The 16,190-nt window shown below is 49.8% G+C and overlaps 3 long non-coding RNA genes across 3 annotated transcripts; all 3 read right to left on the bottom strand.

Moving 5' to 3' along the window:
* Window positions 1-6,009: 6,009 nt before the first annotated feature.
* On the bottom strand, window positions 6,010-6,757 carry LOC139831251 (uncharacterized). Its single transcript, XR_011745934.1, has 3 exons — window positions 6,691-6,757; window positions 6,203-6,626; window positions 6,010-6,114 (listed from the first exon to the last, which is right to left on the bottom strand). It is a non-coding gene; the product is annotated as an uncharacterized lncRNA (long non-coding RNA).
* Window positions 6,758-7,311: 554 nt separating this feature from the next.
* Window positions 7,312-7,996, bottom strand: LOC139831250 (uncharacterized). Its single transcript, XR_011745933.1, has 3 exons — window positions 7,936-7,996; window positions 7,428-7,853; window positions 7,312-7,350 (listed from the first exon to the last, which is right to left on the bottom strand). It is a non-coding gene; the product is annotated as an uncharacterized lncRNA (long non-coding RNA).
* A 27-nt stretch (window positions 7,997-8,023) lies between these two features.
* Window positions 8,024-12,270, bottom strand: LOC127303328 (uncharacterized). Its single transcript, XR_011744783.1, has 3 exons — window positions 11,651-12,270; window positions 8,356-8,500; window positions 8,024-8,275 (listed from the first exon to the last, which is right to left on the bottom strand). It is a non-coding gene; the product is annotated as an uncharacterized lncRNA (long non-coding RNA).
* Window positions 12,271-16,190: the final 3,920 nt, after the last annotated feature.

Genomic DNA, 16,190 nt, shown 5'->3' with positions numbered 1-16,190 from the left:
TCGAAAAGAGAGAAAAAAAAACTGTAGCAGAATTTGGACATCCATGATAACATTTTTGATGGGATCTGCATTGTCCACGAGAGATAGCAAAAGAAGTTTGAGCAACATGACAAGACAACTAAAAGTAATACGGAGTAGAAATAACAGTTCCATATATGAAACTCAAGCATCCGCAGATCAAAAAAGCATTCGCAGATCATAACCGGTTCAATCGCATAGTTCATTACAAAACTAAAGGAAGACAATTATTCATCACGACCGGAGACGAGTGAGAGAATGGATCTATGGTGGCGGGTACCATTCTTCATAGGATCTGCATTAATTGTTCTTGAGCTTCACCTTAACATGGCAAGACATCTAAAAGTAAGGACACTTGATGGGACTGAACCTAAACCTATGGTGGGGATGGGGTAGGGTCACAGCCAGGGGCACATGGGCGTTCGGTTTTTTTCAGTTTAACCGTGGTTTTTCGGTTAAAAACCGAATTTAACCGAGGACCTTTCTTTTGATGTTTTACAAACTGAAACTGTAACCATAAACTGTAAAAATCAAAAAAAGGTTGCGGTTATGTTTTTTTGGGTTCGGTTTTCGGTTTCAGTTCGGTTATTCACAGCAGGAGGTAGAAGTAGTTGTCATCGACCGGGTCCATTTTCTTCTCGCCGCCGTCATTCTCAGAGTCGGTGCCAAAACCTGGTTGGAGTTCAGCTTTAGTAATTTTGCAGTCGCCATGGAGTTGGTGTCGCTGCCGGCGCCACCGTTGCCGCTTAGATCTGGTTCTAGCTCTGCCTCGTAGTCCTCTTCTTCCTCGCCCTCCTCCTCGAACAAGGGAAAAGAAAGCGCAGCAGCAGCTGCTGCTGCTTTCGCAGTTTCAATTTCTGTTTTGGCTTGGCATTGGCCGTGCGTGGACCAAACAAAGAGAGGGCAGGGGGACCTGAGTCGAGGAGTGATCCACTATTACGTACCCATACCCGCATGCTGCTCCTTTTTTAGACTAACAGGGAGCGCTCCCCAGCTCCATTTACATTGAAAATGAAACATAACAACATTTTCGAAACAATAAAAGAAAAACGATCTAGCCCATCACTATCTGGGGATCAGCAAACATAGGAGCTTACACCCAGCAGGAAACAGCAAAGAAAACCATCCAGCTATTTTCCTTTCCACAACTACCTAGATTACGCGCATCTAAAAGCATCAACTCTCGCTTCAGGAGGCCATCCTCATCAGATCACCGCATGGATGCTGTCCGACTCCTCCTGGTGCTTCAGCACGTTGGCTTCGGAGGCGCGCCCCTGGTGGAGAGATGTCGCATAAGATTTCCAGGTTGATATCTAGTCAAACGACGTGCATTTCAGTCCGGCATCAGCGACGGCAACCTCTTCAGGTTTCTCACCAGGGCAGCTTTGAATTTTTTCATCATATCCCACGCCAGGTTTTTGAATGGGATCTGCCAAGTCCTTAGATATGACAGAATTAGCCCCCATACATGTTTCATAGACAATCAAGTTTTCCTTGTTAAACACCAAATGGTTCATGTTGTTCCAAGTGCCCCAAATAACATCAGATGAAACTACATTAAATTTGTCAAACCTCTTATTGCAGAGCCACTTACATGCAAGAGAAAATTAATCATTGATTTATATTCCAAATATCTCTTGCACATCAGCCCAAAGCATTTTAGAGACTAAGCAATCAAAGAACATGTGTTTAACAGATTCTAATTCACTACACAACTCACAAACAAGAGGTTTCTGTATACCTCTATGTCTAAGGTTGTCTCTAGTCATAATCTTATTCCATGTCAAAAGTAGAGAAAAATTTGAACTCTGGGTGGGATTTTTAAGTCCCGAACTGATGGTAAAAACACATGTTGAATTCCTCTAAAGTTGAGAACATCATATAAATACTTGGAGGATTACACACCCTTTGATTCATATTTCCAAATAGGTTGATCCTCCTTATCAGAAAAAGTAATGGTTTGGGTAATTTCTACTAACTCAAACCACATTTCCATCATATGTGATGTAAAAGTCCTCCTAAAATCACACCTTAACTGTTGCACATCCCAGAGATCAGCAACAGTTTTCATTTGTTGGTTAACTACAAAATAGATATCCCAATAGTGTGTAGATATGCATTTCCAAACCAAGTGTCTTCCTAGAATCTAATAGATCTACCATTTCCTATTTTCCATTTGTACCCAAATTTAATAGCTTTAGAAGCCCACATCAAACCCTTCTAGAAGACAGAGGGGTTTAAGTCCTGGCAGCAAAAATAGATTAGGATTTCTAGTATTATATTTAGCATCAACTATTTTCTTCCACAAGCTACCCTCACCTTGGGTATATCCCTTGATCCATGAACCAACTAGACATATATTTAAATCTTGGAGATTTAGTATACCACCTCCATATTCTTTCTTCAGACATATAGAAGGGCGTCAATTGGCCAAGTGTATTTTCCTATTAACATCTACATTATTCCACATACAATTAGCTATTTGAGTATTAATAAGATCTAGAGCCCACTTATTAGGGAATCTGAAAAATAACAACATATAAATAGGAATACTAGATATGACCGTTTGGATGAGAATTCTTTTTGCCTCCATTGACAAAAAATTTACCCCTCCATCCTGCCATTCTATTAATGAGACTATCTCTCCCTTTTTAACTTGTTAAAATGTAAAGGAGGTCCTAGATATTTAACACGGACGTACAATTGTACTAGTATGTACGTACAACATTACACCCACTCTTTCCAGGCGAGGCGCGATTTGACACGGACCTAGCACTGTAATTGTAGCACGGAACGGTCCATGCACCAGGCCGGCATGCATGGTCTCGTCTCGTCCTGCTGCTGCACTGCAAGACTGGCCACACGCTCTCGTTAGCATGTGATGTCGCCCTCCAAGACTCATCTCCTCGCAGGAGTCGCAGCTAGGCGGATTAAGTTGCGCTCGCCAAGTCAGCAGAGCATCTCCGCCTCCAGCATCGTTGTCGTGGCATCCTCCGTCTCCCGTTTTCTGTGCTGCAATTTCAAATTTAAACCGTTGGTTGAGATGCTCTTATATATAGTTGATGCATGAAATGAGATTAACTGCCACTAACAGCATAAAATCATGTACTGTAGATCCGTCTTATCGTTACGTGATTCCTGAGTGGAGCATAAAATCAGTGATTGCGTTGGTATGCTGCTGCGACGCAATGTATAACACATACATAACACAGTACGTACGTATTTGATCTGATGTTGGAAGCTTGGAACAGGAAAGTGCAGGCCAGCTTGTAGCACCAGTTTGAATCCCAGCTTTAACCTGAACCCACACGCAACTCGCGAATTTTTTTTAAATAATACACTTTTTAATATTAATTCCAGAAATAATATTCGTTTTTGGCAAATTTCAGAAATAATACACCGTCGGGGTCCGCTAACCCGAAATTACAAAATCGGGGTCGGCGAACCCGAATTAGCAGAGTCGGGGCAGTGGAACCCGATTTCTAGAATACCTCTGCTGCGGCGGAAAAATAAAATATAACTCGGGGTAGTGGAACCCGATTTCAAATAATCGGGGTAGGTAAACCCGATTTTAGCTAATCGGGCCAGGTGAACCCGATTCCAATAAATCGGGATTGTTCAACCCGAGAACCAATTTTTCCCGCCTTTTTGCGTTCACACAGTTTCCCGCCCGCCCTTGCCGCCACTCCTTCCCGGCACCCTTCCTGCCAATCGTTGGCGCCACCATCTCCCGCCAATTTTATCCCGCCAGTTTTTCCCGCCACCATCTCCCGCCCTGGTGTCGAATTTTAGCCTATAAAAGCAGGCAGCGCTACTCTGAATTGCACAAGTTCTTGTATCTCTATCTTTGTGCTGTTTGCTCACTGTTAGCCATCATGAGTGTGCCGTGCTCTGACCCGGAGTTTAGGCCGGTGAAGGCGAAGGCTGCAAGTTTACCCCCGGGTGTGACTGCGGAGCGTTGTTTGTGCGGCCGTGTTGCTAAGGTTAAGCAGGTGGAGGATTTCTCCGACAAGTTCGGCATGAAATTTTTCATGTGTGCAAGCTATGAGCATGATCCACCCCGTAGTTCAGCTTCGTCGTCCACCAGGCCGCCGGTATGTTTCGACATAATTTTATGTTGGCTTAATTTTGTATGTGAATTTGATTTAATGTTACTGTTTGTGTTGTAGTCTCCCCCGCCCCTATGCAAATGGTTTCACTGGATAGACACGGAGCAGCCGGATTGGGCACGCGAGGAGGTTGAGGAGAAACAGCGTCGTGCGTGGGCAACGTTCTTTGAGGAGGAGCGTTGGGAAAAGGTCCGTGCTAATGAGAAAGCCGAGCGAGAGAGGCAGATACAGAAACTAAGGGCGGAACAAGCTCGTAATCGAGAGGTGAATCAGAAGAGGATGGATGATGAGGCTGCACGTAGGTTTGCAGAGGAAGAGGTGCGCATGGAGGCTCGTGCAGCGGAGAGGAAGAGACTAAGGGAAAGAGCTGCTGAAGCGCAAGCGGCGGAAGAACGTGGCGACAAGTCTGGAAAATGGCCACGATGGACGCAGGGAAAGTAGTGTGATGTGTCGTATTGGCTATGTATCTTAATTTCAGTTGTATCTTAAATTTCGTTGTAGTGTCGTTGTATCTTAAATTCCGTTGTAGTGATAAACCCTATTTTTATTTGAGCTGCAATGTATCTTCATTTCAGTTTTAGTATTATTGTTTCCCGCCTAATTTTTCCCGCCTAATTTTTCCCGCCTTTTACCCCCGCCGTAATCTCCCGCCAATTGTTCCCGCTCAATTTTTTCCCGCCTTTTACTCCCGCCCTAATCTCCCGCCAATTTTTCCCGCTCACCTTTTCCCGCCGAAAGTCACCCCTTCTAGCCTATAAAAACCCCCCAGTGTTTCCTTACATTTGATGTATTCTCTCAGCAAGATGGATCCCCCATATAAGAATCCCCCCCATCTTTTCACCAAATCCATGGCCAAACCTCTTCTAGACGAGGCCCGCAAAGTGATGAGGGAGAGTAAGGTAGACACATTTGAGGAGTTCATCAGTAGCGACGCCTTGCTCCGTAAGGTGGGTAGGGAGTTTGAGAAATATTCTTATGGGTGGCCATTGAAGAAGATGCCTGCTCGCAGCCCACGGGAGATAAGGTGTGAGCTTATCAGGTTGAATGAGAAGTGGAAGTCACTAACTTGGAAGAATGAACGAGATAGGGAAAGAGATTTCAACTTTCCATGGCTGTGGACGGTTGAGAGTGAGGACGACGATGATATCTTTGAGCCTAGCAGCAAGGCGAAGAAAGCTGCATCGTCGAAGGGCAAGAGTGCCAAGTCCTCGAAGGGGAAGAGTGCTGCACCACCAGTCATCGACTCGGACGACGACTTCGAGCCTAGCACGAAGGCGAAGAATGCTGCATCGTCGAAGGGCAAGAGTGCCAAGTCCTCAAAGGGCAAGAGTGCTGCACCGCCGGTCGTCGACTCGGACGACGACTTCGAGCCTAGCACCAAGGCCACGAAAGCTGCAGCATCGAAGGGCAAGGGAAAGGGTGTGTTGCGTTCTTAGTGTTCTAGTTATCAGTAGTCTCATGGATCTTGCAGTATGTTGTAGCGTTGTTGTACCATTTAATTTGTTAGAAGAGAGGTATGTTGTAGTGGTAAGTTGTATCTTAATTATCAGTTCATGTTGAATTTGAAATGTTTGTTGAATTTGAAATGTTTGTTGAACACAAATAGTAGTCATACATGGCGCATACAAATAGTACTCATACATGGTGCATACAAATAGTAGTCATACATGGTGCATACAAATAGTACTCATACATGGTGCATACAAATAGTACTCATCTCACTGATCACGGCCCCTCCCTCCACCTCGCCTCGGTGGCGGTCGAGCCTGAAAAGGTGACGGCGAGTACATACGAACAGGTGGCTGGCGATGTCGGGGAGGAAGCATGTACCCCTGCTCGTGCCGATGCATCTTGCGTGGGATCCGGAGGTGGAGTTTGCTTTGTTGACTTGAAATCCAGTCTTGATAGCTCTGCTGTGTTTCGTCCTGATCGTGAGCACTGGACCAGAAGGATCGTGATCCGGACCCCGTCGACATATGTCCCTCACCTTTGATTAGATAAAAAAAACCGTTAGTCGATCTTGAGGAAATTCACACATGGTGCACAATTAATATGGATAGTGATGAATTGCGTACCCTCTGGCTCATCCATACGGGGACGCCACCCGAAGTTAGGCATGGGAAATTGCTGCTCCATGCCGAAACCGGCACGCTGCCAATACTCGTAAGTAGGCTCCTGCTGCTGCTGGTTTTGCCACCCAGAACCTCCTGCCTGGTTAGGAGATGGTGGCCTCGGGCTCGGCGGTACCTCCATACGTGGGCGCGGGGCGTGCCGCGGCTGATGCACCTGCAAAGAGGGACGAGGTGGCCGCTGTGCTGCTCGGTACTCGGCAACATCCGAAGATCGCGTGCATGTGATAGTCGCGTAGATACGACGTAGTTTGTCCTGAAGACGCTGTGCAAAGGAGGCGTGGTGCTCATACCGTCCAAGAAGTGGGCCGGAGGAGAGCGAGCGTGCATACTGGGCGGCGTCATCTTGCAGCTCCGCCGTCAACACGGCCTACAATTGTGAGCTCAAATTAGTTATGTGTTGGCCAAATGTAGAAAAAATATATTTGACTTACTGCGTGATGCCGAGTGCCTGAAGTGGAGTGACGAGGGTAGGTGTCCCACATTGTCGAGGGATCCCTCTCGAATCGGGTCACACGCCTGGCTCAGCCGAAGTCGTGTCCTAGGCATGTATGCCCGCAAGTAGTGCTCAAATTCCTGAAGATCAAATGCCTCCATGGTGGCCCATGAAACTGCCGGCGCATTGGCCCAACCGGTGATGTATGGAGCGAGGAGTTGCAACCATCCAGCAGCAGTCTTATTCGCTCCTTTTCTGTTGTACCTGAAAAATGAAGACGAACATGTCTTAGGATAAAATTATGATTGTCCAACATGATGTAATAACTTTGGATAAATTTAAATTGTACTCACGCGTGGACGCGTGGTGGTAGAGGAACTGTGGGAGGTGGTGGCTCGATCAGCTGACGCAGTCCAAACTGTCTCATGACCCTCTGCTGCGACATCTCCTCCACGAAGATATCGAAGATGATCTTCGCCTTCGTCATCCAAGATGGGCCCAATCTCTGGTACACATGTTCGATATACCGCACAGGTATGCCTCGTCGCGGTGGTCCTCACTGTATGGCTCCCAGGTGACATCACTCTCTCGTAGTAGGTCAAAGCACTCTGTGAATCTTTGGGTAGCAATTCCTTAGCTGATTATGCCCAAAATGTCTCTCGCATAACATAACACAACTAAGTTCTTGTTACATCTTATATAAAAATATAAAGAAGGAGTAAATATTGCGAATACCTTCCGCGATGTCCATAGAGAACCAAACGTCGGCATGTCGATGCGCTCTGCGTCGTACAACTCGTCTGGCGGCCAAGATCCATCTCTAATCTCAGGACGGCCGATGGGAAACCTCGCCCATGACCAGAGCTGCAACAGGAGTGGACAACCAACGATGCCAGAACCATGCGAGGTTAGCTGGCAACCCTTACACATACCTCGGTACGTAGCGTCTAAGACCGCAGAACCCCAGCTCCTCTGAATGATGTGCTCTGCTTCGGTGGCCTCTGCTATCTCCTGAGCTATAGGGATGTACCGCGCACTGATCGTATTCCCGTGATTGTCCGTGAACATCGTCTTCCCGAGTAGCCACATGAGGTACGCCTCCAAGCTGCGAGTGATCTGAACCGCAGTCATCGGTACATCTGGGAATCCGAACTGCTCGATCTGTCAAGGTATATTTCAATGTTAGAACTTACATATTATGAGGTAAATAAGTTGTGATAAAAAAGACGAAACTGTTACGGACCTGGAACTCGTGTAGCCATGCCTGGCGAGGCCCGTGAGCCTCAAAAGTCATAGGCCCAACGTACGCACGAACACCACAGAAACGTGCATCCATGCTGTGCATCCAGCCCACGGTTTCCTCCAATGGGCCTATGGGCTCACCTGCCAACGGAAGGCCCAGCAACATAGACACGTCCTGTAGAGTAGGCGCCATCTCACCCCAGCGAAAGTGGAACGTGTGGGTCTCGGGCCTCCATCGATCCACTAAGCAGGTGATCAAAGCAGCATCGTAGTTCAGGCGCGAAATGTGATCTCGGGCCTCCACTAATCGAGCGAAAGGTAGTAGTCCTGCCCACTTCAACCTGCAAAACAAATAATACACAAGCTAAAGCAGGTCCAATGTAGTTCTTATAAATTTGAGACAAAACAATTGAACAAGTACCTGTCTTCCCATTGAGGGTGTATCATCCAGTTCTTCTTTGGAGTACGGGTCTGCAGTGGCTCCATGCTCTGCGGGTCAGCCTCCAAGTGCGATGCACGATGTTTCTGATCAATAAGTGGATCGAGCAACGATCGAGCCGCCATATCTGCATAAAGATATCACAAATTGCTGCATAGTTCATAAATATTACAAATTATAACATAGTTCACAAATATTACAAATTATAGCATAGTTCATAAATATTACAAATTGTAGCATAGTTCATAAATATTACAAATTAAAGCATAGTTCATAAATATTACAAATTAAAGCATACTTCATAAGTATTACAAATATTACTATCTCCCTCTATTTCTTCCCCTCCCACGCCTTCCTCGGTTGCCTCGCCCACGGTTAGCCGCCGCCGCTGCAGCTGCTGGGTAGAAAGTGGGACATAGGGGGTCCCTGTGTCCAAATTGGTTGCACAGAAAACATTGCCTAGTTGGACCACCCGCTTCTGCTTCATCCATATCATTTCTAATGCGCCTTGTCTCCCGTCGACCTATATTCGTCCGCAATGATCTTGGGTCAGGGATGTACCGTCTTTCATTTGGTATCACCGTAGTAAAATTTCCCACAACTCTGTATCCGACCATCTCGCCGGTCCAGGTGTGCAGCACAGCCTCTTTCGCGTAATATGGAGAGACGAAAGAGATTGAGTCCAGCCCTAGTTGTCTGGTAGCTGCCAGCACATGGGAGCATGGAAGGTGAAGCAACCTCGGTTTGTTGCATGTGCAGGCACACGATGGCCATTCTTCATTTCCAATTCTGACCTCATGTGTTCTCACCGCATTCACACAACCAAACTTGTCGGTTGGTAAGCGCACCTCAAACCTCCTTTCCTGATTACCGATGGCCAGAACAGTGTGTGACATACCCTTCTTCATCTTGACATCCATATATTCCATAATGGCCTCACAGTAAGGAGTGTTTGGATTTTCAAGCATATGCCTCAAAGCCAACTCCCGTCTCTCTTTGAAATAATTCATAGTGCCATATAAAATACCCTCCACAAGGGCTGTCAGCGGCAATGCCCTATTTCCCCTAAGCACGAAGTTGTATGACTCAGCTAGGTTGGTAGTCATCACACCATACCTAGCTCCATGTGTGTCATGCAGCAAAGACCACCTTTCTAATGGCTCGTGCTCTATCCACTCTGCAAAAATTTTAATCCGTCGTCCAGGCCTCCTTCTAGTATTGGGTGGGTCAAATCCAGGCAGGTCACATAGCCCAATAGGATCTGGCTCGGGGCCTACTGGAACCTGTGTACCCTGTGCCACAGCTGCTGCATGAGCTGCTACTAATGCAGCTCGGGCGGCTAACCTGTGCCGCACATGGTCCTTAGTGAACTCATCCAGCTTGCCGCGGAGAAAAGTGTACTTGCATTCTTGATTCTGCTTGCACAACTTCTTGAACAGATTCATAAGACCCTTGCTCCTAAACTGCGAGAAGAAATTGGCCCCCAGGTGGCGCATGCACCACCTACTCTGCATATCCTGCCATGGCGTCTCTTCATCAGGTCCGGCTTCTACCAGAGTCTTGATAGCCGCAAGTATACCTGCATGCCTGTCATGTAGCACGCACACATTTTCGCGATCTTTCACTATCGATTTTTTTAACTGCCTGAAGAACCATAACCAGCTAGTAGTGTTCTCACTCTCAACAAATGCAAATGCGAGAGGCACACATCGATTGTTGCCATCCACTCCAATTGCTGTCAGAATCTGTCCCTTGTACCTCCCAGTTAGAAAAGTTCCATCTACACACATCACCGGACGACAGTGCATGAAAGCCTCGATGCATATGCTGAATGCGAAAAACACCACCCTGTGCGTAACCCTGACATTAGGGAACTCTGGTATCACAAAGTATTGTATGTCCACATGGGTGCCCGGATTCCGGTCCTTCAATGTCTGCAGGAGACGGACGACACCGTCATAAGCATCATAGAAGGTCCCGAATCTGTTCTCCAGTGCCGTCTGTTTAGCCCTCCATGCCTTGCCATATTCAATTACATACTTATATTGAAGGTGAACTCTTCTCTGGATGGCTTTAACCCCCATTGATGTATTCTCTACAATCTCCTTGTAGAACAGGCGAGCAATAAGAGTGGATGTAAGGTTTCGGTGATCCTTCAACATACTCTTAAGGACACATGTGTGCGGCACGAAATCGCTCACCACCCATGTTGTGTCATACTTCGGACAGTACCCATGCACCCTTGATGGACATCTAGCATCGCTGCAGACCACTGTCACAAGAATTTCGACTTGAAACGGTGGTTACGAATACCCTTTGCGTGTTCATTGCCCACTGAGTGATTGCTTCCTGCAGATGTCTCTTGTCAGCATATCTAGCACCAACTGAGATGGTGTTCATGCTGTACTCCCAGGCAGAATCGTGCCGATCATCGACTATCATTGCCTCCGACAAATCATGGTTCCAAGAAGAGGGGATCAGATCCGCCTCTTCGTTATCATCTGAAGTATCGGATCCACCGGATTCATCTGAGTCAACCTCATTGTCCACTCCATCCTCGTCTTCCTCGTCCATCATGTTCTGCATCTGTTCTTCTTCTTCGTCCACGCTTTCAAGCTCAACAGTATCGTCATGACCACCTGCTGCATGGCTACTCTGCCCGGATTGGAAACTGCTGCCGCCCGACATCGTAACTTTGATCGCTGCGGCCTGGATGGAACGCACCCTCGCCTTCTTGGAAATTCACCACCTTCGCCTCGGGAAGCATTAAGGCGATGGGGTGAGTTCCCCTGCGCCGCACGCTTCCAACCGGTGCACCCACCGAGAGGTCCGCTCAATCGGCTTCAACCGCCGGAAAATCGGGTACTGGAGCTGCTCCACAAAGCATGCACACCAACAGTGTATGCTTCGGGATTAAGCCCGAAATTCACGGTCAACCACTCCTTCAACTGACTAACTCGCCATGTTTTTGGGTTTGTCAGATGCAAATTCTCACACTGAAACTCGCTCAGATCAGCTCCCATCGGAGTTGTTCGGACCGTGCCATGACCGAAGTAAACAACGAATTTTACTCTATCTGACATATCTGCTCACCTATACAAATTACATACTCGTCAAAAAAATCTAGCACCTACACTCTAAAATAAATAAAAATCTAGCACCTGCAGTCCTAAATAAATACTATCTACCGGTACATATTACACTAACTAATGTGCGAAGCTAACGAACGCAACATGCATTATGATTACACCATCTAATACCAGGAATTAGGGTTTACCCTTGAAGCGTGCCAAACACCTCTGTCAGCAGCTCAGCTTCTCCACCCCGCAGCAGCTCCACCACCACGCAGCAGCACCACCACCACCAGCTCCACCACCACCACCACCTCCACCACCACCAACACCACCTCCACCAAAACGCCTCAAAAACTAACCCATATATAGATCAGCTGATTCTACAGCATTTGGTGGTCAAACTACAACAAATGGCTGGATAAATCGCTCAGAAATGAGAGAAAACGCTGCTGGTCTGAGAGCAAACGAGAGAGAGAGCTGAGATGAACTGAGAGAGCAGCAGGAGGAAGAAGAGAGGTGCGTCGGCCAGCAGGAGCGCGCGTCGGCCGAATTAAAAACGCCACCGTTTCGGGCGCGGCCAGCCCGACTCGGGGTCAGGGGCGCCGAATCTTGCGCCTCGGGATGGCGCACCCCGACACCGGCTGCTCCTGCGCAGGAGACAGACCGACAACGGCCCGGCGTGGCCGACAGCATCGCTTCGGGCGCACTGACCCCGACTTTGGCCATCCCCACCAGATTCCCTCCACTTCGGGTTCGCCGACCCCGATTTTGTAATTTCGGGTTAGCGGACCCCGACGGTGTATTATTTCTGAAATTTGCCAAAAACGACTATTATTTCTGGAATTAATATTAAAAAGTGTATTATTTAAAAAAAATTCGCCACGCAACTCGTCTCCCAAGCACAGCAAAGCAGTAGGGAAAAAAAAACCCTTCCTACCTAGACCTAGAGACGGAGGGAGGCACGCGGGCGGCGTCCAGCCCAACCCAGCTAGCGCACCCAACCCGACCCTGCAATAGCAGCACATATATCATGGCAGGGGAGCAGTTGCGGGTGGCGACGAACGGAACCATAGCGAAAAAGAAGTAGGAGCAGATCGACGGAGCCCACTGCCAAGCACTGGGTTCAAATCAAAGGCCAGTTACACAAAAAATAACCTTTTATGAGAAAAAACGCACGGAATAACTCTCGGTCAAACTATTTCACGTCTCTAGCTCTTTTGTGTGACGGCCTTGCGAATGGCACCACACATTGTCGACTGGCAGTCGAGCCGCCACGTATGATAGAATGTGTGGCGCCCTAGCGAAGGGCATCACACAGAAGGGTGTGGCGCCCTTGCGAAGGGAGGCACACAAAAGGGTTAGAAGCGTCAAATAGTTTGACTGGAGGGATTATTTCGTGCAATTCTTACCCAAAAGGATTATTTTTGTGTAAATCGCCCAAATCAAACACGAGTCACATTCCCTTGCCCTAGAAAAAAAAAGACGAAGAAATTCTTCTTCTCGCGCAAGAAGAGAAAAAAAACCCGTCCACTCAGGAGGCGTGGGCGTGCAGATGCCGGAGCTCGGACCCGCATGTCAGCCGAGGTCTCCCGTACATGTCTCTGCAGCTACCTTTCGTGGATTGCAAGAAAGCGTCCGGTTCGGCCCGGCCGTTTCACAACACAAGGATCCCCCCTCACTCCCTCCCTCTAAGAGCATTTCCAGTCGCGTCCCTCAAACCGTCCCCCAAAGAGATTTGGGGCGCGCCGGACCAAAAATACGTTCCAGCCGCGTTTCCCAAAGCCCTTTTTTGTCCGGCGCGCCCCTATACGGTGTCCGGCGCCCCGAGCCCGTCCCCGTCCCACAGGGGACGCACCGGGGACGCCGGACACAACGAAAAGCGAGGCGGGGAGTGGCGGGGCCGACCCGTCAGCGGCACAATTAATTTAAACCTAACCGTCGCCTACCTCGCGACGGAAGTTATTGGCGCGCAGCGACGGTGCAGTTCCCGCAGAGGGCGCAGCGACGCGTCCCGTCGCGCCTAGCTCTGCGTGCCGGCGTTAATGAGCGCCACCGCTCCTCCGCCTCCCTCCGGCCTATAAAAGGGGGCGTCTCTCATCGTCCCTCTCACACACAAACCCTAGCGCCTCTCTCCCAAACCCTAGCCGCCACCATCTCTCAACAAGACTCGACGCTATGTCTGGTAGAGGCGGAGGCCGACCTCGCGGCCGCGGCCGTGGTCGTGGTCGTGGTCGTGGCCGCGACATAGCTGAACGCTCGCCGTCGTCTTCATCGTCGGAGATGGACGTGGAGCCGGACGTCCTGTTCGAGTTCGTCCACGTCCTCAAGGGCGACCCGCGCGGCATCCAGAGGCTGCCGGACTCCTTCGCCGAGTACGTCGGCGGCGTACGCCCGCGCAAGATGCATCTACGGGAGCATTCGTGCGGCTACTGCCGGTGGATCGTCGACGCGATCTACGACGCGCGCGGCAAGATGTACCTCAACATCGGCTGGGAGAAGTTCGCGCGCCACCACAGCCTCGAAGCCGGCTTCATCCTCGTGTTCTCCTACTTCGGCAACAGGGACATGAGCGTCACGGTCTTCGACGAGAGGCGCTGCCTCCGGGACTACCACGGCGACAGGGACTCCCACGACGACAGCACCGACGAGGAGGACGACTGAGTGTTGTTTCTTCGCAGCGAATACGTGCACGGAGGTTTCTGCCTGTTCGCCTCATCGGTAGAACCAACAAGGGCACCATCCTCCCGCTGGATTTTCCAGTTTAGGTGACTGGGTGTGCCCTCGAGTGTTCTTTCTTAGCAGCGAACACAGGAAACCTTCGATGCACGGCCTAGTTAGGTTTAGTTTTTTTGCAATATTTTATATTTGTGTCCACCATGGTTCAAACTATGTATTAGTTTGTGAAAAACCATGTTCCAAACTATGTCTTCGTGTAAACCACATTCCCAATTATGTATTAGTTTGTGGAAATTGAAATAAAAATGCCAAGAAAAATTATTTTAAATGTTTGGGGGCGGCGTTTGGGGCACGCGGCTGGGGAGCGACGTCCCCCAAACGCGGCACGAACAAAACACGTCCCCCAAACGCTCAATCCGGCGCGGTTTGGGGAACGGTTTGGGGGACGCGACTGGAGATGCTCTACCGTTCTACCCTTCGGGCGAAAATTCGGATTTAACAAACATCGGATTGGATGTAAAAAGGTGGGAGGCAACATTTTCTCAGTCGCACCCCCGGCTTTCGCCCATCAGCGGCGATAGATTCCAAATATTGTGTTCCCGCTACACAAAAGAATCGCCAATGTCCGGCGATCGGATCAGCCACATTCCGGCGATCGAAACTAGACGATTGCAGGCTCATCGGTGGTCCCGTCCTGCGCAACAACGTCTGGCGCGCCATCGGGCGGCGTAGCATCGGCGTCTGGCGCGGTATCGGCTGGGTCAGCATTGGCGTCTGCAGTTGTCGAAGCGGCGGGAGTAGACGTCGAAGCAGAGGACGAAGGAGCCGACGGTGGCCGGAGGATTTCTTGGCGATGGGCGTTGTACCAAGCCCTCGTCTCCTCGTCCATGTTGGCGTCGTTGCCGCCGATCAGGAACACCAGGTCGGTGTTCCTCTTCTTCGCAGCGGTTGTTTCCTTGAGCAAGGCAATCCGGACGCCCTGGTTGGCGAGCATTGCCTTCCACCGCACGTCGTGCTTGTCGTCCCTCCCGGAGGCGTGCGCCCTCGCATCGGCTCAGCACTTGTCAAAGGACGCATGCAACCTGTCGGCTGGCTGGCCGGCCTTCTTCTGCTTTTTCAGCTTCTTCTGGCCGTGTTCGGGGCGGCCGGCCGACGTGGCAGGTGCTGGATCGTCGGGGTTGTACTGCTCGCCCTTGTTGTTGGCGAGATTCTTGCGCACCGCCTTCCACTTGTCGCAGTCCGCGATGCGGGTGAACACGTTGAGGTACTTGAACATCTGGCCGTCGTTGTCGTCCGCGTACATGTCGAACGCCCGCCGAACCTGCAAAAACTGGCCAGCGAATCTAGATTAAACCTCGGCGATGTAGGGTCGATGGAGGAGCCACGGCGAGTGAGTATACCTTTGCGTCAAAGTCCTCGCCGCTCACCGGACGTTTGTCGATATCCTCGTGTATGTCGTGCCACTTGTTGCACGCCGTCTGAATGATCCTCCAATGGGTGCCCATTGCCTTGTCGCCGCATTCCATCACCGTTTTGTTGAAGAATGGATCGACGAGTTTGCGCTCGTCGAACGCCACCTTGACCCGCTGCCAGTACGTGTCATAGCTCTGATTCGCGCCGGTGATGCCGTTCATAGACACCGTCTTCCAAGCTTCGGCGAGGCACTCCTCTTCTTTGACCGTCCATTTGATCCGCGGCTCGGCTGGCGGCGAGTTCTTCTTCCTTCTCTTCTTCTTCCCCTTGGACGGCGCCTCCGTGGCTTCGGGCGCTTCCTCTTCGTCGACGTCCTGGTCGACGTACGTCTGCTCATCTTCTTCTTCGTCGTATTGGGTATCGTCGTTCTCATCGGGGTGATCGCCTTGGCCGAGGTTGAAGTTGAAGCCGCCCCGCTGCGCGATGGCTTCCGTCGCCCTTGCCTCCTCTTATGTGAAGCTCGGGCTCGACGCGGCGGCCATGGAGCCCGACGTGATCATCTCGTGCATCACAGGCTCATTTGGCGGCGGCATCCCGGGCTTAGAGAAGGGGAGCGGCCCACGTCTCAGGCCAGGCGAGATGCCCTCGTACATC

Source organism: Lolium perenne, chromosome 5 (genome assembly GCF_019359855.2).
Source record: "Lolium perenne isolate Kyuss_39 chromosome 5, Kyuss_2.0, whole genome shotgun sequence".
Lineage (NCBI taxonomy): Eukaryota > Viridiplantae > Streptophyta > Magnoliopsida > Poales > Poaceae > Lolium > Lolium perenne.
Note: the sequence above shows the minus strand (reverse complement) of the source record. Positions and strands in the feature narration are given on the sequence as shown.